The sequence below is a fragment of the Dermacentor andersoni genome, chromosome 1 (assembly GCF_023375885.2).
Source record: "Dermacentor andersoni chromosome 1, qqDerAnde1_hic_scaffold, whole genome shotgun sequence".
NCBI classification, from domain to species: domain Eukaryota; kingdom Metazoa; phylum Arthropoda; class Arachnida; order Ixodida; family Ixodidae; genus Dermacentor; species Dermacentor andersoni.
Window position 1 is genome coordinate 289,842,559 of NC_092814.1, and position 27,100 is coordinate 289,869,658.

Here is a 27,100-nt window from a genome sequence, read left to right on the forward strand (position 1 = left end):
GAAAAGGTAGAACATGGCCCCATTTGGTTTGTTCGGATGCAACGGGCGTGGCCAGCATGTCACCAAGAGTGCGATTAAAGCGCTCGGTCCTGCCATTAGTCTGCGGATGGTACGCAGTAGTGGTGCGATGAATGATGCGGCATTCTTTGAGGAGAGCCTCGATGACGTCGGAGAGGAAGAATGTCTGTCACTGAGTAATTCCCTGGGAGCTCCGTGGTGAAGGGTAATGTGGCGCAGGAGAAACCAGGCGACGTCACGTGCAGAAGCGCTGGACAAAGGGGAAGTTTCCGCATAGCGCGTAAGATGGTCGATGGCCACGATTACCCAGCGATTGTCGTCTGATGTGGTTGGCAGAGGTCCATAAATGTCGATGCCTACTCGATCAAAAGCACGTGCTGGGCAAGGCAAAGGCTGCAATGGCGCGGTGGAACGACGAGGGGGATCTTTACGGCGTTGGCAAACGAGACAGGAGCGGACATAATAATGGATGAATCGATACATCCCCCGCCAGTAATAACGAAGGCGTAGACACGCGTATGTCTTGAGTACCCTTGCATGCGCGCACTGGGGATCGTCGTGGAACGCTGCGCAAATATCCGAACGCAGGTGTCCCGGGATGACAAGCAACCATTTGCGACCGTCCGGGAGGTAGTTACGACGGTACAAGAGCCCGTCGCGCATGGAGAAGTGATGTACTTGGCGACGTAATGCGCGATTGGTAGTGGGCGTCGATGGGCAGGACAAGAAACGCAGCATGGACACAATCCATGGGTCTTTCTTCTGCTCCAGAAGAATGTCCGTGGCACCAAGGGAAGACTCGGACAATGCGGCGTTCGGGAAGCTAGCCTCGTCTCTTAGCGAGACAAGGCATCCGCATCCGCATGTTTTCGGCCAGAACGGTACAGCACGCGAATGTCGTACTCCTGCAATCGAAGGGCCTATCGACCAAGACGACCGGATGGTTCCTTTAAGGACGACAGCCAGCACAGCGAATGGTGATCAGTTATGACGTCAAACGGGCGGCCATAAAGATACGGACGGAATTTGGTTATGGCCCAAATTATAGCCAGGCATTATTTTTCTGTGACAGAATAGTTCGATTCAGGATTAGTGAGTGCACGACTGCCGAAGGCAACGACGTACTCAACGAAGCCAGCCTTTCTCTGAGCAAGAACGGCCCCAAGGCCAACGCTACTGGCATCCGTGGGTACTTAAGTTGGAGCACTTGGGTCGAAATGGCGCAGGATTGGTGGTGACGTCAAGAGACGACGCAGCTTTGTGAAGGCGGCATCGCAATCCGGTGACCAGGTTGAAAGGTTGTGGCCACCACGAAGAAGCTGCGTTAAAGGCGCTATTATGGTGGCAAAATTGCGGATGAAACGGCGAAAGTATGACGCTAATCCATTGAAGCTGCGCAGTTCTTTCAAGGTCGTTCGTCGGGGAAACTGGGCAACAGCTTGTAGTTTCGCCGAATCAGGGAGTACACCTTCTTTCGACACAACATGGCCGAGGATGACCAGCTGCCGGGCAGCGAAGCGACACTTCTTCAAGTTAAGCTGGAGGCCAGCATCGGCGATGCATTGAATTCAAATAAATCGTTAGGTGTGATGAAGGCCGTTTTCGGACGGTATGACTTAGCCACTGGCACTTGCCAGTACCCGGATCGTAAGTCTAAAGATGAGTAGAATTCGGCGCCTTGGAGGCAGTCTAGCACGTCGTCAATACGGGGTAGCGGATAAAGGTCCTTGCGTGTGATCTTATTAAGTCGCCAGTAGGACAGGCAAAAGCGAATTGTGTCATCTTTCTTTTTTACCAGCGATACAGGAGATGCCCAGGGACTGTGCGAAGGTTGTATGACACCGCGTTGGAGCATGTCTGCAACTTGCTCAGCGATCACGCTACGCTCCGTGGTAGATACACGATACGGCCTGTGGCGTAAATGCGCATGGTTGCCGGTGTCGATGTGATGGACAACAGTGGAAGTACGGCCTAAGCGAGATTGTTGTAGGTCGAATGACGTGCGAAAGCGGTCTAGAAGAGGGACGATCTGGGCGTGCTGCGCTGGAGTGAGGTTGGGATCAATACACTCGTAAAATGTTGGGTCACACGGCGGCGTGGGAGGAGAAACTTGAAGGGCCACAGCGTCAACCAGAGGAGAAGCCGGGTCGTCAGGCACATCGTAAAGGAAGCTTGGTTCGATTTCATCGGCATAACCAAGACACTCATTGTGGAGCAGGCTAACAGGGCAAGCAAACAGGTTCGATACAGAAAGTGCGCTGGAACCTTGTCGAATGGCAAGAAGGGCAAAAGAAAGCAAGAAAGAATGGCGGCGAGCACCAAGCTTAGATGGCATGAAAAGAACTGTGGAGTCGGAAAACTAAACGCAGGAAACGGGTACAAGTGCGGCAGAGTATGGAGGAATCTCGGCGTCGGTGGTGACGAGCACACGACCGGCAGTGTCATCAATATCTTCAAAAACGTTGGTGCCGAATGGCGACAGCGCGAGTTAAGCACGGGTACAATCTATAACGGCATGATGAGAGGACAGAAAGTCCCATCCTAAAATCATGGCATGGGAGCAGCCAGGCAGAACAACGAACTCAATATGGTATAAAGCGCCGCTTGTAACAACACGCACGGTACACTGCCCTAAGGGTTCAATCGGCGCAGCGCTTGCTGTACGTAATGAAATGGCTGCATATGTCGTCGCGACTTTTCTAAGGGTAAGACGAAGCTGGTCCGAACAATCACTGATATTGCTGCTCCCGTGTCTACAAGCGCATGAACGGCAATGTCTTCTGCATAAACTTCAAAGACGTTCGCAGGAAATAAGTGAAGTCTTGAGGAGTTGGCTGATATCGCAGTGCTTGCCTCCGGAACTGCGGTCCTTAGTTTTCCTCTCGGATAGCTTCAGGGCGACGGAAAAGCGGCGACAGAGAACGCCGACGGGGAGACGGAGACCGACGGGTATTGAAGGGTCGGGAAGAAGGAGGCGAGGCTTCAAAGGGCTGAGCGGCAGTAGCGGAACAGGACGGAGAGTCAAAACCGTTGCTTTGTGCCCTTGGAGAATCCGAAGGATACCATCCACGCCGGCGGCAAAGCCGTGCTACATGCCCAGGTAGTCCGCACGAATAACCGATAGGCCGATTGTCATGGGTGCGCCATGGATTGAGAAGAGCGGGCGGAGACTGGTGGAAATATTGGCGAGGTGGGCGCACGGGCTGCTGTGGCGGCCAGTAGCTGCTTGGGGAGCAGGAGCATGTGTTGCAGCTGCTTGCGGAGGTGAAGGAAAGGAGCTGGTCAGTCTGAATTGATTACCTGCAGACGGAGGCCTTGGATTCGCGACAACGGCAGCGTACGTAAGTGGCACATGCGTAGGAGGCGGTTGATGAGCAAGTGGTACTGCGTTTGCGACTTGTTCTTGTATCATCTGACGGAGATCTGGAGACAAGCGCGGCTCTGAGGCTGGAGTGACTGGCAGAAGAGAGAGTTGGCGTGCCATTTCTTCTCATACAAATTGCTTGATTCTGTCAAAAATTTCTGAACTGCAAGGAGTAGAAGTGACACCATCACTCAGAGCTGAAAGCGCGACGTCCGGAGTGAGAGCTCGGCGCGTAGAAAGCCGTTGTTTGCGCAGCTCCTCATAGCTCTGGCAAAGCGTTATGAGGTCGTTGACCGTCTGAGGGTTCCTTGCCATGAGTATTTGGAAGGCGTTATCTTCTATGCCTTTCAAGATGTTCTTGACCTTGTCTTCTTCGGTCATATCTGGGTTGATACGCCGGCAAATGTCAACTACATCTTCAATGTAGCTCGTAAATGTTTCGCCCTTTTGTTGGGCACGACAGCGAAGCTGTTGTTCAGCCCGAAGTTTGGGCACGGCAGGGCGACCGAATACTTCTTGAAGTGCCGTTCGGAATGCTGTACAGGTGGAAAAGTCAGCCTCGTGGTTGCGGAACCAAAGATGGGCGACCCCGGAAAGGTAGAATGGGACGTAGCCAAGCTTGTCAGCTTCAGACCATTTGTTGTGGGTACTCACTCGGTTGTATGATGACAGCCAGTCCTCTACGTCATGATCGTCAGTGCCATTGAATATGGGAGGATACCGTTGGCGTGGCGCACCAGGACAGACGACTGGAGGCGGTGCCATGGGTGGCGTGGTAGGACTAGTCTCCTCAGGCATGGGAGATGTGACAGGGATCGTCCGGCTTAGGAGTTCTCAGTTTACAAAAAGTCCAGCACCTTCCACCAAATGTCGCGAAGCACTTTGAGCAGTAAGTGTTCGCGACTAGAACGTTGGAGCAGCGAGAGGTCGTGTAGCCGATCGAGCACCGAAACAAGGTTGTTCTTTCTCGTCGTCGTTGTCTCTCTCCTAGCCACAGCCCCACTGCTCTCTATTTTACAGTACAGTTGCATTGTTTAGGCATGATGCATGTTAGTCTCGTATATCTAATTTTTTCTAGTGCTCGTTAGTGGGTAGATGTTTTGAATAGTCAATATGCCGTATTTCAACTAACACGGACGGCAAAAAGTTATGCAGTCAGTGAATATTACTGAGCTCCCGTGAAGTGATTTCTACAGAACCCTGCTTCTGGTGGTGGCAATCAAGAATTTTCAGATATTATTATACGGTCGTCGCTTCACTTTAGAAAAAGACCACTAGCCCCTGCAATATATAAACTCAGCGAAGACCCTCAACGCGCTCATTCTCCGTTGCAGTTTGCTTCAAACGGAATATAATTTTTCTGTGCATTATATTCCTTGAATAATAAGCGCGGGTACAGACTGCCTTAGACGCAGTTTGTATGGGTTTTGATGAGATTAATAATGTGCCCTATTCAGCATCTATGCTTCTGAGATCTTTTGTGCAAAAACATTTTTGAACAAAGTTGTTCACTATTACTTTTTCTGTAGTATTGTAAAAAGATGGTATTATTACTCTCGCACATCTCGCACATCTGTACCATAATAACGTGCCAAACCTGAGCACGTTGGTCGATATCACAACCATTTTTCAGGCAAAGAACCCGGGAGGTTGCAAAGAACGTGAGATTTAACCCTAAAGAACACTGGTTATTTTGTGCGGCAACTGTGTTACTTCTGCCACTCTTAGTTGGCTTCTACGACATCGCGAAAGCAGACGATTGTATTTAGTTGAGGGAAAGGGCCTGAGTTCTTTAAGCTGTTATTATCCAGGGAAACGTCTGCTAAGGGGCTTACTACAGCGGCCTGTGAGGAAACCACCGTCTGGTTTAATCCCGGCTGCAGAGATATCTAATGTCCTTGCCATGCCGCTTCGCCCCTGTCGGCGTGCTTCACTCGCTCTTCGTATACCGTGGTCTGCAGGACCGTTGATAACTAATTGAGGTCATAGCGCTGAATTGACACGGACAACAAAGACGACAGGACATGCGCGGATAGGTCTTTGGGTTTACGCGGAAAGAAATGAGCTAGGATAGAAGCTGCAAATTGCAAGGTACAATGATCAATTTTTCCGCACTGAACAATAAAAAACTGAGTCACCTATATAAAGTGCAGATGGTAGATATAAAGTGCAGTTAGTAGCACCCCAAGAATGTTTTGTAGGGAAGGGCATAAGACCATTGTCCAGTTGCTGTTTTATTTGGGGGGGTGTGGATCAGATTCACGTATAAATGTTACAAACGTTAAGTGACAGTAGCTCTTCATATGCTGCCGGTGAAAGTTGGTTTGTCAATTTTAAAACTGGCCATATCGGTGTTGAAAATGATACACCCAGCGGAAGGCCTGTTTATGTATATGCGCCTGCAAATACGAAAGCTATTCATTAAATCTTCATGGAGGACCGCCGCATATCAGCCAGAAGTATTGATCTATATATGGGAATATCAGGTCAAAATGTTAGTGCCATTATAAACGATGACTTCGAAATGAGAAAGCTTGCCGCGAAGTGTATCCCAAAAATTTTGACAACTGAACGAAAGAACAAATGTGCGAAGACCACTGGTGGTTATACTGCAACATTTCCCAAGAAATCATTCATATTTCCTGCATAAACTGGTAATTTATGAAAGAAACCTGGATCTATTGCTACGTTCCCGAAAGAAACAAAAAATCGAAGAAACGGAGACCTTGGTTTCTCCGCACTAAAAGTTCCGTGTACAAAGGTCAGTGCGGAATAAAATGGCATCAGTGTTTTGAGATATAAAGCAGGTGGTCTCCTAGTGGAACCTCCAACAGGGTTCAAGCATTATTACAGAGTTTTACTGTGATTTATTGCAAAAATTGAGGCACTACATTCAAGAAGAAGCGCCGAAGAAATCTCCCCGAAAATGTCATCGTGATGCATGACAATGCCTCATCAAACACCGCGGCTCAAAACAGTGGCAGAATTGACCGCCTTAAGCTTTTGAGTTACGCCTCATCCACCCTATTCGCCCGACCTGGCTGCTTCTGACCAGTATCTTTTCCCCAATCTGCAAAGAACACCTAAAGGGAAAACAAGTTGGCAGTGTTCTGGAGGCAACTAATGCTGAAAACGAGTGGTAACAACAGCAGATGGAAGAAGTTCATTTGCGAGGAGTTAAAAAGGTGCAGGACAGGCGCCACAAGTGTACTAACTTTCTTAGGGAATAAGTAGAATGTTGTCACAGTTACAGTTCCCTATCTCAGTACTTTCGGGGAAAAGCTTCAGACTTATCAGCACCGTTATGTCGCTACCACTGTGCAGATTTTGGCCATTTGTGAAAGCTAGGTAATCAGGCGCTTCTATAGTTCGAATGGCAGCGTATATGGGCTCGTCCCCGACGCATACACGGTAGCCAGCAACAAGGATTCCTTTATTAAATAAATAATAATATAATCAAGTAACTATTCAACCAATCAATTATTTCATTCATTTATTCACAGTACCTTGCAGCCTCCTGATAGGAGCACGCTGTAAGGACGTCTTTACATGGTTAATTATAACATATGGTGACAAATACAGAAAAAAGTATGTATTACATACATTCGGTAAAAAGCAAAGTGTAAGTAAAATATACAAGGCATCATCATCATCATCATCATCATCAGCCTAGTTACGCCCACTGCAGGGCAAAGGCCTCTCCCATACTTCTCCAACTACCCCGGTCATGTACTAATTGTGGCCATGTTGTCCCTACAAACGTCTTAATGTCATCTGCCCACCTAACTCTCTGCCGCCCCCTGCTACGCTTCCCTTCTCTTGGAATCCAGTCCGTAGCTCTTAGTGACCATCGGTTATCTTCCCTCCTCATTACATGTCCGGCCCATGCCCATTTCTTTTTCTTGATTTCAACTAAGATGTCGTTTACCCGCGTTTGTTGCCTCACCCAATCTGCTCTTTTCTTATCCCTTAACGTTACACCCATCATTCTTCTTTCCATAGCTCGTTGCGTCGTTCTCAATTTCAGCAGAACCCTTTTCGTAAGCCTCCAGGTTTCTGCCCCATATGTGAGTACTGGTAACACACAGCTGTTGTACACTTTCCTTTTGAGGGATAGTGGCAACCTACTGTTCATGATTTGAGAATGCCTGCCAAACGCACCCCAACCCATTCTTATTCTTCTGGTTATTTCAGTCTCATGATCCGGATCCGTGGTCACTACCTGCCCTAAGTAGATGTATTCCCTTACCACTTCCAGTGTTTCGCTGCCTATCGTAAACTGCTGTTCTCTTCCGAGACTGTTAAACAGTACTTTAGTTTTCTGCAGATTAATTTTCAGACCCACCCTTCTGCTTTGCCTCTCCAGGTCAGTGAGCATGCATTGCAATTGGTCTCCTGAGTTACTAAGCAAGGCAATATCATCAGCGAATCGCAAGTTGCTAAGGTATTCTCCATCGACTTTTATCCCCAATTCTTCCCACTCCAGGCCTCTGAATACCTCCTGTAAACATGCTGTGAATAGCATTGGAGATATCGTATCTCCCTGTCTGACGCCTTTCTTTATAGGGATTTTGTTGCTTTCTTTGTGGAGGACTACGGTGGCTGTGGAGCCGCTATAGATATCTTCCAGTATTTTTACATATGGCTCATCTACACCCTGATTCCGTAATGCCTCCATGACTGCTGAGGTTTCGACTGAATCAAACGCTTTCTCGTAATCAATGAAAGCTATATATAAGGGTTGGTTATATTCTGCACATTTCTCTATCACTTGATTGATAGTGTGAATATGGTCTATTGTTGAGTAGCCTTTACGGAATCCTGCCTGGTCCTTTGGCTGACAGAAGTCTAAAGTGTTCCTGATTCTATTTGCGATTACCTTAGTAAATACTTTGTAGGCAACGGACAGTAAGCTGATCGGTCTATAATTTTTCAAGTCTTTGGCGTCCCCTTTCTTATGGATTAGGATTATGTTAGCGTTCTTCCAAGATTCCGGTACGCTCGAGGTTATGAGGCATTGCGTATACAGGGTGGCCAGTTTCTCTAGAACAATCTGACCACCATCCTTCAACAAATCTGCTGTTACCTGATCCTCCCCAGCTGCCTTCCCCTTTTGCATAGCTCCTAAGGCTTTCTTTACTTCTTCTGGCGTTACCTGTGGGATTTCGAATTCCTCTAGGCTATTCTCTCTTCCACTATCGTCGTGGCTGCCACTGGTACTGTATAAATCTCTATAGAACTCCTCAGCCACTTGAACTATCTCGTCCATATTAGTAACGATATTGCCGGCTTTGTCTCTTAACGCACACATCTGATTCTTGCCTATTCCTAGTTTCTTCTTCACTGTTTTTAGGCTTCCTCCGTTCCTGAGAGCCTGTTCAATTCTATCCATATTATAGTTCCTGATGTCCGCTGTCTTACGCTTGTTGATTAACTTAGAAAGTTCTGCCAGTTCTATTCTAGCTGTAGGATTAGAGGCTTTCATACATTGGCGTTTCTTGATCAAATCTTTCGTCTCCTGCGATAGCTTACTGGTTTCCTGTCTAACGGCGTTACCACCGACTTCTATTGCGCACTCCTTAATGATGCCCATGAGATTGTCGTTCATTGCTTCAACACTAAGGTCCTCTTCCTGAGTTAAAGCCGAATACCTGTTCTGTAGTTTGATCCGGAATTCCTCTAGTTTCCCTCTTACCGCTAACTCATTGATTGGCTTCTTGTGTACCAGTTTCTTTCGTTCCCTCCTCAAGTCTAGGCTAATTCGAGTTCTTACCATCCTGTGGTCACTGCAGCGTACCTTGCCGAGCACGTCTACATCTTGAATGATGCCAGGGTTCGCGCAGAGTATGAAGTCGATTTCATTTCTAGTCTCACCATTCGGGCTCCTCCACGTCCACTTTCGGCTAACCCGCTTGCGGAAAAAGGTATTCATTATACGCATATTATTCTGTTCTGCAAACTCTACTAATAATTCTCCTCTGCTATTCCTAGAGCCTATGCCATATTCCCCCACTGACTTGTCTCCAGCCTGCTTCTTGCCTACCCTGGCATTGAAGTCGCCCATCAGTATAGTGTATTTTGTTTTGACTTTACCCATCGCCGATTCTACGTCTTCATAAAAGCTTTCGACTTCCTGGTCATCATGACTAGATGTAGGAGCGTAGACCTGAACAACCTTCATTTTGTACCTCTTATTAAGTTTCACAACAAGACATGCCACCCTCTCGTTAATGCTATAGAATTCCTGTATGTTACCAGCTATTTCCTTATTAATCAGGAATCCGACTCCTAGTTCTCGTCTCTCCGCTAAGCCCCGGTAGCACAGTACATGCCCGCTTTTTAGCACTGTATATGCTTCTTTTGTCCTCCTAACCTCACTGAGCCCTATTATATCCCATTTACTACCCTCTAATTCCTCCAATAACACTGCTAGACTCGCCTCACTAGATAGCGTTCTAACGTTAAACGTTGCCAGGTTCAGATTCCAATGGCGGCCTGTCCGGAGCCAGGTATTCTTAGCACCCTCTGCAGCGTCACAGATCTGACCGCCGCCGTGGTCAGTTGCTTCGCGGCTGCTGGGGACTGAGGGCCGGGGTTTGATTGTTGTATTCATATAGGAGGTTGTGGCCAAGTACTGCACCAGGGTGGCCAATCCTGCTCTGGTGAGAGAGTGCGTTACCGGTTCTGGTCACCGGGATCAGGCCGCTCTCCAGGCCTGTTTGTGCAATTTTCTCAACACACGTTTTTTTTTTTTTTTTGTATTTTCCGGTGGAGAATAGCGCGGCACCGGGATTTGAATCACGGTCCTCTTGCTCTGGAGACGGATACTCTACCGTCCCCGTAGGAGTTAAATTAAAAATTAATTTATGGGGTTTTACGTGACAAAACCACTTTCTGATTATGCACGCCGTAGTGGAGGACTCCGAAAATTTCGACCACCTGGGGTTCTTTAACGTGCACCTAATTCTAAGTACACGGGTGTTTTCGCATTTCGCCCCCATCGAAATGCGGCCGCCGTGGTCGGGGTCCGATCCCGCGACCTCGTGCTCAGCAGTCTAACACCATAACCACTGAGCAACCACGGCGGGTCCCGCAGGAGTTGTACGCCTCATTTAACCTACAGTGGTGCCCTACTTGGTCAGTCAAGGTGGACCAATCTGAGCTCGGTTATACCGCATGGATGGCACTCGGCTAGAGAACCTGGTATTTATGACCTGCACATGTGAGTGTGAGGCCATAAATATTTGAAGATCTATATAAATATATATATATTTTTTTAGGAGGGTTCCCGTACAGTGATAAAATAAAGGAAAAGACATTAAAAGAAAGAAAAAAAAAGAAAAAAAAAGAAAGAAAAAGGGGCAGCAGCAGTCCTTGGTATAGTTATTCTGGCGGCTAGCTTCCCACGCTATGCGTGCCGCCATCGCACCTGGTTAAGCTTTTCCTAGACGCTAGAGTTAGGCTTTGTCCGCGCAACCTTGAGCGATCGGAAAGCGCGTTTCCCCCTCTTGGCCGGCGGAGAAGGGAAGCTTCGTTCCGGCCGCGAAGCTCTCCACATCTCTGTAAGGTGCCTTGGGGATGTCTCGTGCCGAAGATGCCCTCTCGGTGAGCGCATATTTCACCCCTCATCTTTTAAGAGGTTCAATACATACAAGCATTTGCCTAGCAAACCAGATTTTTTTTTCAAGGGAATTTTCCACGTCTCAGTAATTTCTCTCGTCGTATTCGAGTGCTGATTGCCGTGTTATAGTTTGTTAACGAAGCTTTCCCTCAAGTCTAAATATTTTAAGGCAGTTTTCCTAGCCTCTAAAGCCGCTCGAGTTGGCTCTTCTCCTTGAGCGGCCATTTTTCCTAGAAAGTATGCCTTCCAACTACTCGGAATCAGCATAAACCGACTATCGCGGACAACATGAGTCTCTTTCCACGTAAGTGTGAGGCTCGGAGCAGGAGCTGTGGCGCTTGAAAGTAGCCTGGGGCCTGACGAACCAACCGACTGAGCTATCTTTCTGGGCAACATCGAAGGGTCACGAGTTCAAGGCATCATACCAGGCGGAAAATAAGCAAGGACATGACCTAAAAAACATATTGCCTGATCTGGTGTGTTAATTGTCTTGATTGCGGATTAATCTTTCAGTTTAGACGTGCTACGTGACAATGAACATTGTATGGACGACGCATGTGTTACCATCTTGGTTGATCGCTGTTGTTATTTAGACTAAACTGGATATTGATTAAATTCAAAAGTTGAGTTCAAAACTTCGCACCGCAATTCGTTTTTAACAATTAAACTCTTGAGTGCACTTAATTAAATCTAAAGTGAGTCGTTGTAATGGAAATATCTACATGAGCGCCAAAAAAAAAAAACACGCATACCACAATTTTCTTTCTCAACGTATTTATTCTAAATTACCCATAAATTGAGACTTGTAATTAAGAATACCGAGTTACGCAACCTGTCGTATATATAGATCAAGTAAACCTAGTTAAACATGTTAACTGTATACAATGGCGTTGTTTGAGACGCCCCTCTTCTTACGCAAGATATTAGAGTTCGACAGGAAGCCTGGTGATACGGCTGCCGCAGTTTCAAACGATTTGTTTACCGGAACCGTTCAGCAAATTATTATCGTACTTTTCTGTTCTTTCTTGGGATAGAATTTTACTTGCCTAGTGATTTTTTTCTATTGTGCACATTCGCGGTTACTGTTTTCTTCTTCCTCCAATTTGCTATTCGATTTGTCACTCCACCCTTCACGGAGCCATTCTGATGCCTGATTGGTGTTATTCGCAACGAAATAAATAAAAAAAATACTCGTCATGGTGTCTCAGTGGCAACGACGTTCCACTGCTCAGCGTGAAGTCGTGGGCTCGATGCATAGCAGACGCATTTAGATGGAAGTAAAACGCAAAAACCACACTTGTACTTAGATTTACTGGCACGTTACATAACCTCAGGTAGTCAAAATAAATGCGCCGCCCTCCACTAGAGGCGTCCTTCATAAACCGCTGAACAATTTAGGGACGGTAAACCCCACAGTGTAATATTTTAAATAAATGAAACGCTTTTCCGTGAAACTTGATAGTTTACCTAAGTACCCTTACGTATAATTCTGTTACGCGTTCCCCCATCCACCGACGGACCACCAATCATTGTACTAGAGCACCCAAACTTCATGTCTCTTTTCAGATGTTTATCGAAAGACCCTTTCTTTGCTTTACGCTCCCCGATTCGTCATGGCTGCGGCAGCTGTCAGCTGCTAGGTAGGTCCGTAACTTTGTAGATGTAATTGGGGACACATAAACCCTTTTCACGGGCTTGTTCACTCTATAAACAGAAGCAGTTGCACCGTACTTAGCCATTTGTCGCCGCAAGACCCGCCGCTTAGCCTTCACGGCTGTTCAAAAACCGGTCCCAGCAGACGCGTTCCGACAGGCGTGAAGTGCGAAAAAGAAGAAAAAAAAAAGGAAGAAGAAACGTTTTGTACTTAGTTATAGATGCACGTCGAAGAACACCCAATGAAAGAAATGAACCGGAGCCCCAGTCTACGGCGTCCCTATTAATGCACTGGGCAGTCCAAAAAAGTTTATTGATTCTCTCATGATAGACATATAAACGAATATATGCAGGTGCGACCCCAGTACTTAAGTATGAGTTGTGAGGGAGGTCCTTGGGTTAACAGTGATAATTAGTCCTGGTTCGCGAAACCATTAAAAGCTACAATATAATATTAAATCACAGTTGCAACATATGCACACACCAGGTATAAAATATATACAGCAAATAATAATTTAAGGAAGGTGCAACATGCTTGGGTGCAAGATTGTAAAAGCAGGAGAACAAGTAATTTTATTTTATTTTTGTTTCATACATTTCTTAAAACAAAAACGCAGGTTTCTGTGATAAGAACATACGTTCGTGAGTAGAACCAAACATGTTAACAGTGAATGTTCATTCCATGATTCTGATATGCGCACGAACTTCTGCTGGAGGTTTCGTGCACCGTTGCTGAAGTTGTCTGATAAGAAACTTCCTTTTGCACGTTTTTTTCTTCTTTCAAATCTGCTGATATTTGCTGTAGTCATGCACATTTTAGTAAGGCTGCTTCTTCGTTGATGGACTGGAAACTGCGGTATTCCGATAATAATCTTTGTACTGAAATCAGATCAACTCGCAGTATTTCATGTTCACAATGGAGAAGTATCCAAGAAAGATGTACCGCTCGTTGTCGGCATTCTGTTAGGTATGCTTTACTGTAGCTACTCTGTCCCAGGCTTTCTTCGTCCTTGTTTCTTGGTGCGCAACGGCTCAATGAAATGTGGAGCCGTGATCAAGCACGGTGTTACTGCGGCAAAAAAGTTTTGCGATTATCTTTATTAAAAGGAAATGTTCGTGAAAATATGATGGCCAGATAGCACCGCGAGTTTAGTAGACACTCGCTCGCACTTTTAAATATTTCTTTTCTGGCGCCCACTAACATTCGCCTCCATTCACTGAAACGCACTGACATTCGAAGTCACGTATTATACGTATATATGTGCACTCGTTAGAGAATTGGACGACCAATGTGTGACTTACACACGTTACGTAAGAACGCTTGAAGCTGAACGCTTCTCCACGAGTGTTATCCTGTAGTGCACGTTCCAACACGTCCAACACACAGCAGTGCGACAGTAAAAAGCAACTGAAAATGGGCGCTACGCGTGGCATCGTCTCTCTCTTATGTCCTCTTTTATTATGTTTATTTATTTATTTGATACATACTGCTAGCCTTAACAAAGGCTTTGGCAGGAAACGGTACATTCATAAAAGGGAAAATACATCATTCACACAGGGTTCAACGATAATCGTTTACAAGAGGCCTTGGCTTTGGTTTAAAAACAAGCTTATTCACACACACGTACAGCGATATAGACAATGCATATTCTTGGTGACAATAGAACACAATATGAAAACCACATTTCATCACGTAGCAACAAAGATATGGTCAGACAGCTTAGACAAAAAACAATCGAGGGTTGTACAATCGACAACCTCTTGTGTTAACAGATTCCATTCTCTGACAGCTTGCGGGAAGTATGAATACCTGAAGGTGTCATTGTGAAACCTATACTCAGGTAATTGTTTATGTTGTTTGGTTCTTGAAATTCTGGCGTTAAAAAAAAAAGAAAACTTGTTTTTGTCTCTTTTTATAGCATTGCTCTGGAGAATGAACAGGCATTTTAGTCTGAGATATCTAGCACGATCGCTAATTGTTGGGACTCCGGCTAAGCGTAGAAGTTCAGTTGGGGAATCATGACGACGGTCATGATTCTTTGTACACGGGTTTTCGACGACGGCTTTTCTTTGTACACTCTCTAACTTCACTATGGCCCGTTTAGTGTATGAGAACCAGCATATGGCGCCGTATTTTATAATGGAGCGAATGAGTGACGTGTACGCGAGTAGTTTGGTATTGGGTGAAGCGTATCTGAGGGACCGTTTGAAGGAAAAAAGCGCTGAGAGTGATTTTGTTGCCACGTATGACACGTGTTTGTTCCATTTCAGATGCGAAGAAATAATGATACTTAAATGCTTGTATTCTTCAACCCTTTGTAGTTCTCTTTGCTGAATTTGGTATGGAAAGGTTAGTGGTGCTTTCTTTCTCGTGACTATCATGCAGACAGCTTTTTCTGCATTTAGTGTAATCTGCCAGTCCTGAGACCATTTCGCTATCTTTTTAAGTGCGTCATTCAAAACAACCTGAAAATCCTTGGTCTGTATTGCTTTATAAATAATGCAGTCATCTGCGAACATGCGTACCGTTGCGTCAATACCATTTGCTACGTCCTTGATAAAAAGAAGGAAGAGAATGGGAGCTAAAACTGTGCCTTGAGGCACACCGGATAAAACTTCAACGTAGTCTGAGTATTGCCCTTCGAAATGAACGAATTGTTGACGTCGTGACAAATATGCTTTTAACCATTTTGTAAGCACACTGTGTGCCAGGAAATATGACACGCGCTCGCACTTTTACGCTACCTACACCAAACGAAACAATCAGTGCGCCGCGACAACTCAGATGGATTGCCATGGCAATAATTTCGCGTCCGCACAATGCACTTACAAGATTTTATTAGCCTTTCTATATGTACTGAAGAAGAATAGCCTGCCAGGCTGGTCGATTCTCCAAACTGTTGCGAAGAGGATGTTGTGCAGTGGTTTCTTGCGTCTCTTTTCCTTTCCTGGTGCCCTCGTCGTCGAGCTGCTGCACTATACCTTCTGTGTGGCGATATTATAGAGCAAACCTCCATTCCTGCGCTGCTCCTCTTGCTGATATTGCGCTTTCAGCCTCGGTCGTCGGTGCGAAGGCCCCGGATGCGGCTCTCTAGCACTTTGTCCAACGGCAGGTTCCTTTTTTTTTTTTTCTTTGCGGAATACTACACTGAAATCAACAGATGATGCGAAGCTTTTCCTTCTTGTACTCCTTACTTGGATCACAATATTGGTGTGATTCCTGCTACTAGTGCAACACTCTTTTCCTGTCTACTATACATTGTTATTCTCAGCCGGCGACTGACATGTTCAGCCTATTGTTGAGCTTATAAAGTTTCGACTTAGTTGAAAGTGGACGTGGAACATTGTTTAGTGCACTCGTATTAAAGATGCTGATGTGCTGGTTCGATTACTCAAATCACCAAGTATTTTTTAAGCTGTATGTGAAGGATCGACACACTAATGTTCGTGGTAGAACTACGTTTTCAAATATAATGTTTCGGCCTTAGGAAACTTCTTGCTGCTAATTTTTGCAAAGCTCTCTGCACGCTTGAGCTGATCGTGCCCAGTTTTAACAAAAGAAGGCGCCGACTAACCCATGCGTGGATGCGATCACGATGTTCGAATGACATATCTAGTTTGTGAGTGATGCTGCTGGCTAACACTCCCAGGTTAGTTCTAATAGTAGTAAAAAACAAATATAGCCCAGAAAGTCGACGCGAAAACAGCGCCGCGGTAGCTCAATTGGTAAGAGCATCGCTCGCGTAATGCGAAGACGTGGGTTCGTATCCCACCTGCGGCCAGTGGTTTTTTTCATCCACTTTCATTTCCATTAGTTTATCGTTTCTTTAATTCAATTAGTAAGTACAGGTAATTTCCCCTAAGTTCTCCTTGGTGTATTTGTTTGTTGAGTTCTTACATCTATTGCAGGCAAGCCGTCTCGTTCGCCCGCCGCGCTAGCTACGCACTGCCAATGTTCAAATATAAGACAATTCGTGACAGTACTCTAGCTCGCTTTAAGAACAGCAAAAAATACAAACGAAATGCGTTCAGCTGCTAAATGCATCTGCGAAAGACCATCGCCATCAGGTTTACAGCCACGTCTACTATGTCTGTGGTGTCAGCATTTTTAGACACAACAAGCTGCTTGTAATGTTCGGGATTCACGGATCGACAGGGATACGGTTCTTATATGCACACCGTCGTGTTTTCCATTTACGCTAAATGTAAACAAAGTTAATCGCTTAGTTCACCGAGAAAATCTACTAGGAGTTTTGTGTAACGCATAAAAATAGGGAGAACAGGGGTATTCAGTAACGATTGACAAAGTTTCTAATTAGGCTTGACTATTTAAACGTTTGCCGCACAATACCTATAAACACCTGTTTTCCCTCTCTCCTCCGTTCACATTTCCAGGAGTGTGAAATTAGCGTGACCGTAGTTTACTAAGCACCCTGAGAATCGTTGCAGACAATGACCGTATAACACATTCGAGCACTTACCTACCCAACTTCCCGTAAAGCTCGAAACTTTCCCCGCATATCACCCATAAAATTGCTCCTGTTTCCTCAAATATCAACTGCATGGCCAGTTCGTTTCTTTCAAAACGTGAGAAAATTTCGTATGCGGTTCGCAAAGTACACTTGTAAAGGTCCGCAACGCTTGTATAAGCAGTATTTCGCAAACGGTGTTACAATGGAGAGAGTTTAGTCTTTGGGCGTACATCACCAACAACATGTCTGTAATCTCCCTGCAAATTGAATCTATGCCACGTTTAGTTCTCCCACGATAACAGGTTAATCAATTGCGTGATTCGTATAACTCGTCTGAACTGGACAAACAATTACCATTTATCGCTTGCTTCGAAAGAGAAACAGAGAGAGAGAAGAGGAAAAGGAAAAGCACGGAGCTCAATCAGGTGCGTGTCCGGTTTGCTAGCCTACACAGTGAGGAAGGGAATTAAATGATAAAAAGAAGGAAACAGACGAGAAAACACCGAGGGGGCCGCTTCAAACGGCGGGGCACATCGACAATGCAGTTGGTCACTGAGGTCTGTAGAAGTCAGCTTCTGAGCTTCAGATACTGGTTCTTGGCACGGGACTGCACCGCCTGGGGAAGTAATGTGAAGTCTGGCCGGTGAACAGTTTGCTTAAGAATTGGCAAAGCTTATAATTAATGTGCAATCGCCAAACTTTCATTATATCTACCCATATCATGTCCTGTATTCTCTCTAAATACAAAATTGTTGCCCCTTTTGATTCTCCCCGAGCAACGAAGAAACTTTCTGAGTTTTATATAATGCTTCCAAACAGGCCGAAAGTGAGAGTTTAGCAATTATTGTTTAAGCTATAAATAACGCACATACGTCAAAATGTGCCCTCACATTATTCCTTACTAGCTCCCTGTTCCTTCCAAACGTATACTCAAATAAATTAATTAAATTATCGGTTTTACGTGCCAAAACCACTTTCTAATTATGAGGCAGGCCGTAATCTAAGTACACGGGTGATTTCGCATTTCGCCTCCATCGAAATGCGGCCGCCGTGGCCGTGATTCGATCCCGCAACTTCGGGCTCAGCAGCCCAGCACCATAGGCACTGAGCAACCACGGCGGGTAAACGTAAACTCAGTCAATTTTATAGTTCTCTAACGACACCGGGAAAACGCGCGTAAAGCATTTTCGAATGTTACACAGGATCGCTGTATATTGTGCAAGTGTAACGGGTCAACAAATGCTAATCAGTGCTAGGTAAAAAGGCCTAATGCATTTACACACAAAATTCTCTCCTTAATGTATTAACATGAAACGAGGTAATTTATAACGTGTTTATGTGATATTGATCGGCGATACTCGCAACAGTATGTGGGAGCTGTTTCTATTCATTGCAGGTTTTTCTAACGTAATGAACGTAAATAGGTTTAAGTTTTCCTGTGAGTACTTTATGCTCCAGGCCAAGGCGACGCAATATAAGTGAATGATGCTGAGAAGAGAGTAGAGGCCTCCATCGAAATGTGGCCACCATGGCCAGGATTCGATCCCGTAACCTCGTGCTTAGCAGCCCCACACCATAGCCACTAAGCAACCGCGGCGGCTAAGAATATTGAAAATGTGGCCGGATAATGTGCTGTAAACTAGTTTCCTTGACGACACACGAGAAAGTTAAAGATTTCTTAGTATTTTACCAAGACTGCGGCAAGCTTTTGCGATGAGTGAGTGTACATATATCTTACATGGCAAACCTTAGTTATTGTGTACACATAGATATTTATATGAAGACATTGTGATAAAGAACCGTGATACTAGTTAAGTAGTGTGGGCTGTCCGGTTCGTGATGAAAGACACGCAATAATTTGTACTTGTACGTATTTATTCCATCTTTCATCCCTGACACCAGTTAAAGAGGTTATTAGGATAAGTCTAGAGATAAAGGATGTCGCTATGGTAATTTTTCTGTAAAAGACACAACCGTTTAGAAAAAAGAAAAACTTGCCAAGAAATATTAGTTAAAAGAATATTACTATAAATAATAAATAGTAATGAACCTGAAACGGAGCCTTGCGCGGCACGTGGAAATATAGGTGTTGCATCTCTTTTGACTTGCAACACCTGTATTTTCACTGAAAGGAATACAATTGTTGCTAAATGTCAACAGGCTATTTCTATTTGTAAGGTTGAGAAGTTCTGTGGTTTCCAGAGATAAGGAATAATGCAAGCCTGTTTAGGGATGCAGTCAATGGTTTATCGTGGGAGAACAACCACTCATTTTGGATGGCGGCATTGTGACAACATGCAGCTCATTGCTGTGAAAATTACAAGCCATGCCTGTCAGAAGATAGAAAGAATAATTGGCACGTAGATTCAGTATTTTGGAGTTCTCCAAAAACATTCCTCATAGCAGTGAAATGCCTGTTACCGTGGTTTGAAACAAAGCCAAGTTATTCTAATCATACGCCTACTATGGGGTAACCGATGTGTACACGTGTCGCTAGGTCGTAGTCCGCTGTTTGGCGGATATGCGTTCAAGCTGCAACAACAGTGCATGTTTAATGAAAAAGAAGGAACAGAAGTGAATAAAAAAGAGTACGAACACATGCGAAATAAAATAAAATTAACTAGGGCACTCTGATTTGGCAAACGACGAAGGATTGCCCTCTGCTGGCGGTGCTGTGATATGTTATGCGTCTTACTGCGCACGATACCGCAATAGCAATCGAATTTAGTACTCTGAAATTTGGCTCCAGATGCGAAATTTATTTTTTCTTCAGAACCGACGTGAGGCGTCAGGAGAAGTGCGCTCATGCTTAACCTTGCAGGAAATTCTGTCACACATGACCAACAAGAAACAAATTGTGTGTTAGCCTTCATGTCTGCGAAGTATGGACATGGCCGTCCTATTGCGCATTCCGGGTGTCACATAGACATCGGTACAGCTGTGAGAGAGAAAGTAAGGAAGGAAAGGCAGGCAGGTCAACCACACGAGCATCAAGTTTGTTACTACACTATGGTAGTAAATAGTTTTGTGGGGAGATGAAGCATACACGAGTAAGCGTTTTGAGGCCACGGCTACATAGAAGACTTAAACGTTTATTGTGGTGCGGCCCTGCATCCCTGAATTGAGACGTGGACTGCATTGGGGAACCAACTCCACGTGCAGTGTTCAAAATCATTTTAGGCTCCATGTTGAAGCTATACACGGAGGAATGGTCGTTCATGACGCCAAAACATTTCGCTCGCAATCGTACATCAGCCCTTTCCATGTACAACAAAGGAGGCCGTAACGCCCAATGTAGTTTTGATACTCCGCAACATCCTGGCAACAGAAATATGGTACGAAACGTGGCATGAAAATACTATGCCTGGACTTACAAAGTTTTAAGCCTAATAAGAGTATGGCTCGTGGACAATGCGCTCATCACCTTCCAAGCACGTTCTACGTGAGTAGGCAGATTTATTTATTTCATTTTATTTACAATACTACAATCGAGGGTCCCGTTTAAGTCTTTGACTTTGGGACCCTTGTCTGTATATTGTCGTTTATCCATTCATTGTATTTAAAGAATAATAAACTGAAACTGAAATTGAAACTGTAAGCCCTTTGGGCTATTACAGAGTGGAAACAAACAAAACAAGAAGTTCTGAGGAGCAGTTTAAAAATGTACGTCATGCAAGGCAACAATAACAACAACACATAGACAATTACCATTGAAATGACAGGTATACAAGGAAGCATAATTCTTATTTAACACAAGTTTCCAATTTACGCACATAATTCTCTATTGATGTAGTGTCAACAAATAATTGCGGGTGAAAGTTCCAATCTATTATTGTTTTGGAGAGAAATGAATATTTAAAAGTACCATCACTTGGTGTGTAGGTCACAACTGCATATGGCAGATTAATACGGATACGGGTATTTTCAACTTAAAGCGACCTCGCCTAAGTAGCAGGACCAGATCGTTTGACTGCGACTAAACATCTACACATTCAATTTACACGCATAGCATGATGTAGTTTTTAGCCTCTTGTTCGTACCACAACTCGCTGCATCCTGAGATAATTGGGATGCGTCATGGGGCCGCTTCATCTTGCGTTAGTGTAATGTTCACGTCAAAGGAAAACCCAAAAAACCGGAGAATGGTGCCGAACGCCGGAGTTATTACAGTTCATCTATTAAGTGCAGCGTCCCAATCACAGAAGTATGTCGTTTCCTTTGTTTGGTCTTTGCAGTCGGCTGGAACAAGACACTCACCAAAGCGGTAACTGTAGACGGGACTGGCAGAAAAGCCAGCAAGATGCGACAAGGGCACAGGTTGCAAAGGCGGCCTCGGTTGACGGACTCATAAAGGCGTGCCCTATCGTCTACACGAAAGCGACGCTCCGGTCAACTTGTGTAGGATGGCTTCAGATGTCCTCTTGTGTCTGAGGACGTCATCGCCGGTACTGCGGTCGTTTTCTTTCGATTCCTGTTTCTTCGCTTTAACCCTACCATCACCCTTCTTGATTATGTTGCTGTTACGTGCTCGAGGCATCGAGTCAGAACAAATCTATCTAAGAGCAATTTAGCTTCGCCTAGGACAATACAGCTAGAAGAAGACTCTAGTGATTAGGCGGATGAAATCGTGGTTATAGCCCGAATAAAAAAATTACCAGGGAATCTACTCACATATCATCATACGTGTTTATGTGAAAACAATGGGGTTTTTATACAGAATCGCGTTCTTCTAGTCAGTGGCTGCCAGTCGCGCGGATTGTTAATCGGCAGAGTTGCTGCCTGCAGCGTGTTTAATTTACGTTTACAGGTACAACACCTTTCAAGTAAAGGAAGAGTTGGATTTCGCACCACTACGTCAGGAACGTAAACAATCAGCTCAATGAAAATCACCATTTCAAGAAACGTTTTAAACCCAATTTGGACCTGTTCTCCCCCTAGAGAGGTATTCGCAGAAAGTCACAGGCCTGCGCGGCACACGCATCTAAGTCACAGCGTAAGCTGAAGGAGCGGCTCCATAGGACCTCGATTTTTGGCAGCACGCGCTAGAGGGTCTCCGCGGCGAAGTCTTTCTGCGTTGTTTTCACGAGAATGAACTCAACCGTCCGCCCAGCGTCGACGGCGAGCTGCGACTTGTGCAACTCTCAGCACAGTGCTCTGCTGAGCTCGATGTTGCTTGGTTACAGCCGCACCTGTAGCACTACGATTCGCCTCTTCAGCACCTGTTCGTACCTTGCGAGAAGGGGCCATAACGTCTACCAAAGAGTAAACACAGGTATCGAGACAACGCGGCGCACACGTCAGATCCCTTGACACGTGGCACGATAAAATGCAATTGCTACATGTCGGGACACCTGGTGGAATACAATGCAACTGCAAAGCAAAATTTGTACGTATCGACGCTACGCGGCACGCATCTCACATCACGTCATAACTGGCACGATGCGATGCTGCTGCTGATGATGCTCATTTATTGACATCCGCTGCGAAAAGGAGCGGGCACAAGTAGGCACTAGAATGCTTAATTTAATCGGGCAGGCTTTACATGTTTTTTATTGCAGCATTTTTGTATACATCTCCTTAATCTTCTTTTCATACCTCAAAACTTTTCCATCTATCTTGTACCTCTACCTGTGCAAGTGCTACGTGGCGTACCACCCGGTACAATAATAGACAACTGCAATGCAGAGTTGCGCTTATCCACGGTACGCGGCACGTATCTCACGTCGCGTTTAAAGCTGGTCTCTGCAGGCTCCCTTAGGGAGCAAGAGTTGCGCTTGCTCAGAATAAAATTTTATTCGATCTCTCTTTCGATTCTATTCCTAGCGTCGCTCGTACCTTTGAGGAAGTGCGGAAAGGAATAGCATTGGAATAGAATCGTTAGATTTTCCCGGCAGGTTACTTCGCTTGTCGAAGTGGCGCCAAGCGTATTTATTTATGTTAGCATCCTGAGGGCGCTGATTGCAGTGCGGGCGTTCATTAGGTCTCAAGCTAAATGATAAATTGACTAACGATTTGTTGCCCCAAACAAAATATACCTAAAGTGAGAGTGAATGGTTGACCAACTGTAGTTCACAAGGAGTGGAGAGCAAACTGTAAATCCTCTGGACCTTTCTCCCTCTCTGTCTCTCCATCTATATATGTAACTTCGTAAAGACTGGACTGTGTCTGAAAGGAGAGGAAGACGAAGAATAAAGGCAGTCTTCGTGCGACCAAGTTTGTCTTCGTCTGCAGCCTTCTGCTCGCGTCACACAAGTCGACAGGATAAATACTTGGCAGCCACCTCATCGGCTTCACATCATCATGCAAATTATACCACGCCACGAACCCCAAGCGCAGAGATCCACCACCTACAGCGACTAGCATTATGGTCGCATCATCGGTAGCCTTGGGCATATCCAAACACACCAGGTAAGCGGACGATGGGCCAGTGGAAGAGTAGTTCCGCCTCTTCGAGTTCCAAGCATCCGCTGCATTATGATCGGAACGGAATATTATCAGCAACTTCAATGAATACGTCTCCGGTTAGGCATTTTGCTTCTACCTCACGCACATCTTTTAAAACAATGAATCGTGGGAGAAAATCAAAGGAGAGATGATCAGTAGATTTCAAGTATATGTTGCAGATCCCTACGTTATTGCCCCGCTGGACACATTTCAAGTGGGTCGCCGCAATAACGCGCACACTCCACGTAACGATCATCATCAGTGGTGAACAAGGCGTCTTATGAGAAGTTCATCGGTGAGCTTCCCATGCATGTAGCAATACTCCCGAGAAGATGACACACAACCACACGCCTGACATAATGATGACGACCGCAGAACCATCTTCACCATCTACGCTTTTGACATGCCGCAAGAATCATGTCCCTGAACCATCTGATGCGTTCATACCGTTATTCTGTATGTACGCGTGGCCCACCACTGGGTTTCGCGTCACAGCTGTAAAACAACGCCGCATCTCAAGCTGAACTGTTATTTATTCGCATTAACCCAAGCGGACTTGCAGAATAGCTCAGAAGGAAGCCACCACCAACGAGCTTTTTTTTTCACGCAAGGCAGGGCACTTTCAGCAGCAACGGATGAAGTACGTGCATTAGGAAACCAAATCACTTCGCAAGACACGCACTTTCTTCCGCATAAAACACCCGAAAGAGCCCTTGCATCTGCATAAGTGTCACAGGCACAAAGCGTCCCACCCTATCATATGACAGTAGCCTTCATTCATTATGGCTTCGCAGCAGCATCAAAACAGCCTTCTATAAGCCGGGCACAATGCTTTTGCCAAAACCACTTTCTGATTATGAGGCACGCCTTAGTGGAGGACTCCTGAAATTTCGACCACCTGGGGTTCTTTAACGTGCACCTAAATCTAAGTACACGGGTGTTTTCGCATTTCGCCCCCATCGAAATGCGGCCGCCTTGGCCGGGACTTGATCCCTCGACCTTGTGCTCAGCAGCCTAACACCAAAGCCACTGAGCAACCGCGGCGGGTTGCCATTTTCTGCCCTCAGGAACCCCGAACAAAGAGCAGTCATTTCAGGAAACGCATATCTCCAACCACCAGAAACCAGACGGCTCACGCGCCAACGGTACATCTCACGTGAGAACAACATCCCGAAGAAAACTGGCAACGTGCACCCTTTCGTCCATACCAACTTCAAGAGCAACCACCGCTCCTTCTTCCTCAAGGTGCTTGAGCTGTACTCAGCTCTGTCAAGAGCTGAACGTGTACTACAACGATCAGTGTTAACGGCCTGCGGCGCATGTAGACGTCGTCCGGAGTGCAACAGTCAGGCTCGCCCACCAGAGCATATATGCTAGACGTCACCGGAAAGATACAATTTTCTATGAAGTTGTCAAGAGTTACAGAACCACCTTGGAACACTGGACTAAACGCACATTATTATGCTGTTCATTGTTCAGTCTCGTTGCTCCCTCTTATGTCGTTTGCAGCACGCGCTGTCTCAGGGGGAGGGGGAATATGGAACGGTGTACAGATGGACCGTAGCTGGAACTGAAGGAAGACGAAGAACAAAGCCAGTGCTTGGGCGACCATGTTTTTCTACATCCGCAACCTCCTGATCGCGTCATATATATGACAAAAAAATGTCTGCAAGCCGAATTGGATCATGGTACCTCCAGCACAAAAACTGGTGCTGTAACCATTCAGCCACAGACGCATGCCTGACGGCAGAGGAATTAGGGGGAAGTTTGTGTAGTGAAGCAGGCGACGTTGTTTATGCAGCCATACTTTACAGGCTGTACAGTGATTATTCGCACTCTCTGAAGAGCCGCGTGATTGCGAAAAAACTATTGGTTTACCCCTAATGCTCCATTTGTGCTTCTAATAAACAACGCTTCAAAACGTGGTCTCTAATGCGGAAACTTGCTTAATTTATGAATACTGGAATGTTAACATCATTTTATATTAATTATAATAACGGCTATTCTTTCTTCGAAAACCATTCTAAAGCTATTCGATATTCGATTGGTATTCGTATTGGTCTCAAAAATCATGATTCGAACACCGCTACTCTTTCGCAATAAAATCTGCGACACCATTCTTGAAATCTTGAATACATGCATGCGCGTGTAGTGCTATACAATGACTTTCTGAAAGTAATTTAAGAAAGGTCACCATGAAGAGATTGAAAAAATTGAGGATCCATTGCGCTTTGTGAAGGAGGTTCACCAGCGAAGCTGCTATGGCTTTACAAATTATGTTGGTATAGAGTTTTGTTCAGATGTTACTATGCCTATTATTATATATGTATTTGTCATTTACGCGAAGTACAAAGAAATATCAGGCGCGCACTACATCATGGACTACATCATATATACACGCACATACCGTCGAAGGGATTTTACGACGATGCTCTAAAGACGCAGGTGTTGTCGACGCAGCTGCGACGGTACGCCATTTGGACGTAGGTGGCCGTTAAACCGAGCCTCGACGCGAGCAACGATATGCGTTGAAGTGACCCCACCCAAAGGAATGCGTGAAACAAAGCACTTTTGTTTAAAATTTGCGATGGAGCGTACTTCCAACTTAATTAGTTGAATGAAACTTGGGAGGACTAGAGTTTAATTCTAGCGATCAAACATGGGGCGGTCCACTTCCCTCCTGTAGAAGCCCATGTATTGACAGCAGACGGGAATTCGACAATATTTACAGCTTGACTGTGAAATAAGTATTTAGGAGAAGTAAATGTCACTCTGCGTAATGTTACAGTCCTCTTAGCTGCTCATTGTCAAATAATATGTTTCGGGATAGCTAAGATAAAACAAGAGTTAGAGCCGTTTTCTGTAACCATACTCCCTCCGTATAATGCTGTTGTATTGACAGCAGACGGGAATGCTGTAACGTTCAGAACTTTACTGTGAACTAACTAATTATGACAAGTAAATGAAACTCGGCATAATGATAGAGTTGTCTTAGCGACGAATTTCAGTATATTTTTTTCCAAGACACCTACATTAGAGTGACAGCTATAGAGTGTTCGCGAGAAAGTTGGCTTTGCCGCAAGGTTTTTTGTTCGCCGCCACGATTTTTCCGGCGGGTAGCCATGAATAGCTTCGCTGCAAAAAAAAAAAAAAAAAGGAGAAAAGAAAAAAGAAAGAAAGAAAGAAATAGTGGTGCAGTCGCATTAAATATTAGCTGAAACATGGTAGAAGGGGCCCCGATGACTGCACTGCGGCCCGGACATACCAGAAATTCAAAAGCTGAACACTGTTCCGATTCCTGGTAAATAATAATAAACCAATATTTTATATGCCAATGTAGCCGTGCGGTATCAGGACGGCTTCCCCCATGGACACTATCTCGAAGCTCATATTTTACTTGTCTGTATACGTATGTCAGAATTTATTGTCCTAAACTCGCGGTATTTTCTTCATTAAGTCTTAGCAATAAACCGCTAAAATATATGCCGCAAAGCACTCGTCCCAATATTTTAGTACTTTTCGTTCTAA

The 27,100-nt window shown here is 45.2% G+C and overlaps 1 non-coding gene across 1 annotated transcript; it reads left to right on the forward strand.

Moving 5' to 3' along the window:
- The first annotated feature begins 16,364 nt into the window (after window positions 1–16,364).
- Window positions 16,365–16,437, forward strand: TRNAT-CGU (transfer RNA threonine (anticodon CGU)). The gene has a single exon. It is a non-coding gene; the product is annotated as a tRNA-Thr (tRNA).
- Window positions 16,438–27,100: the final 10,663 nt, after the last annotated feature.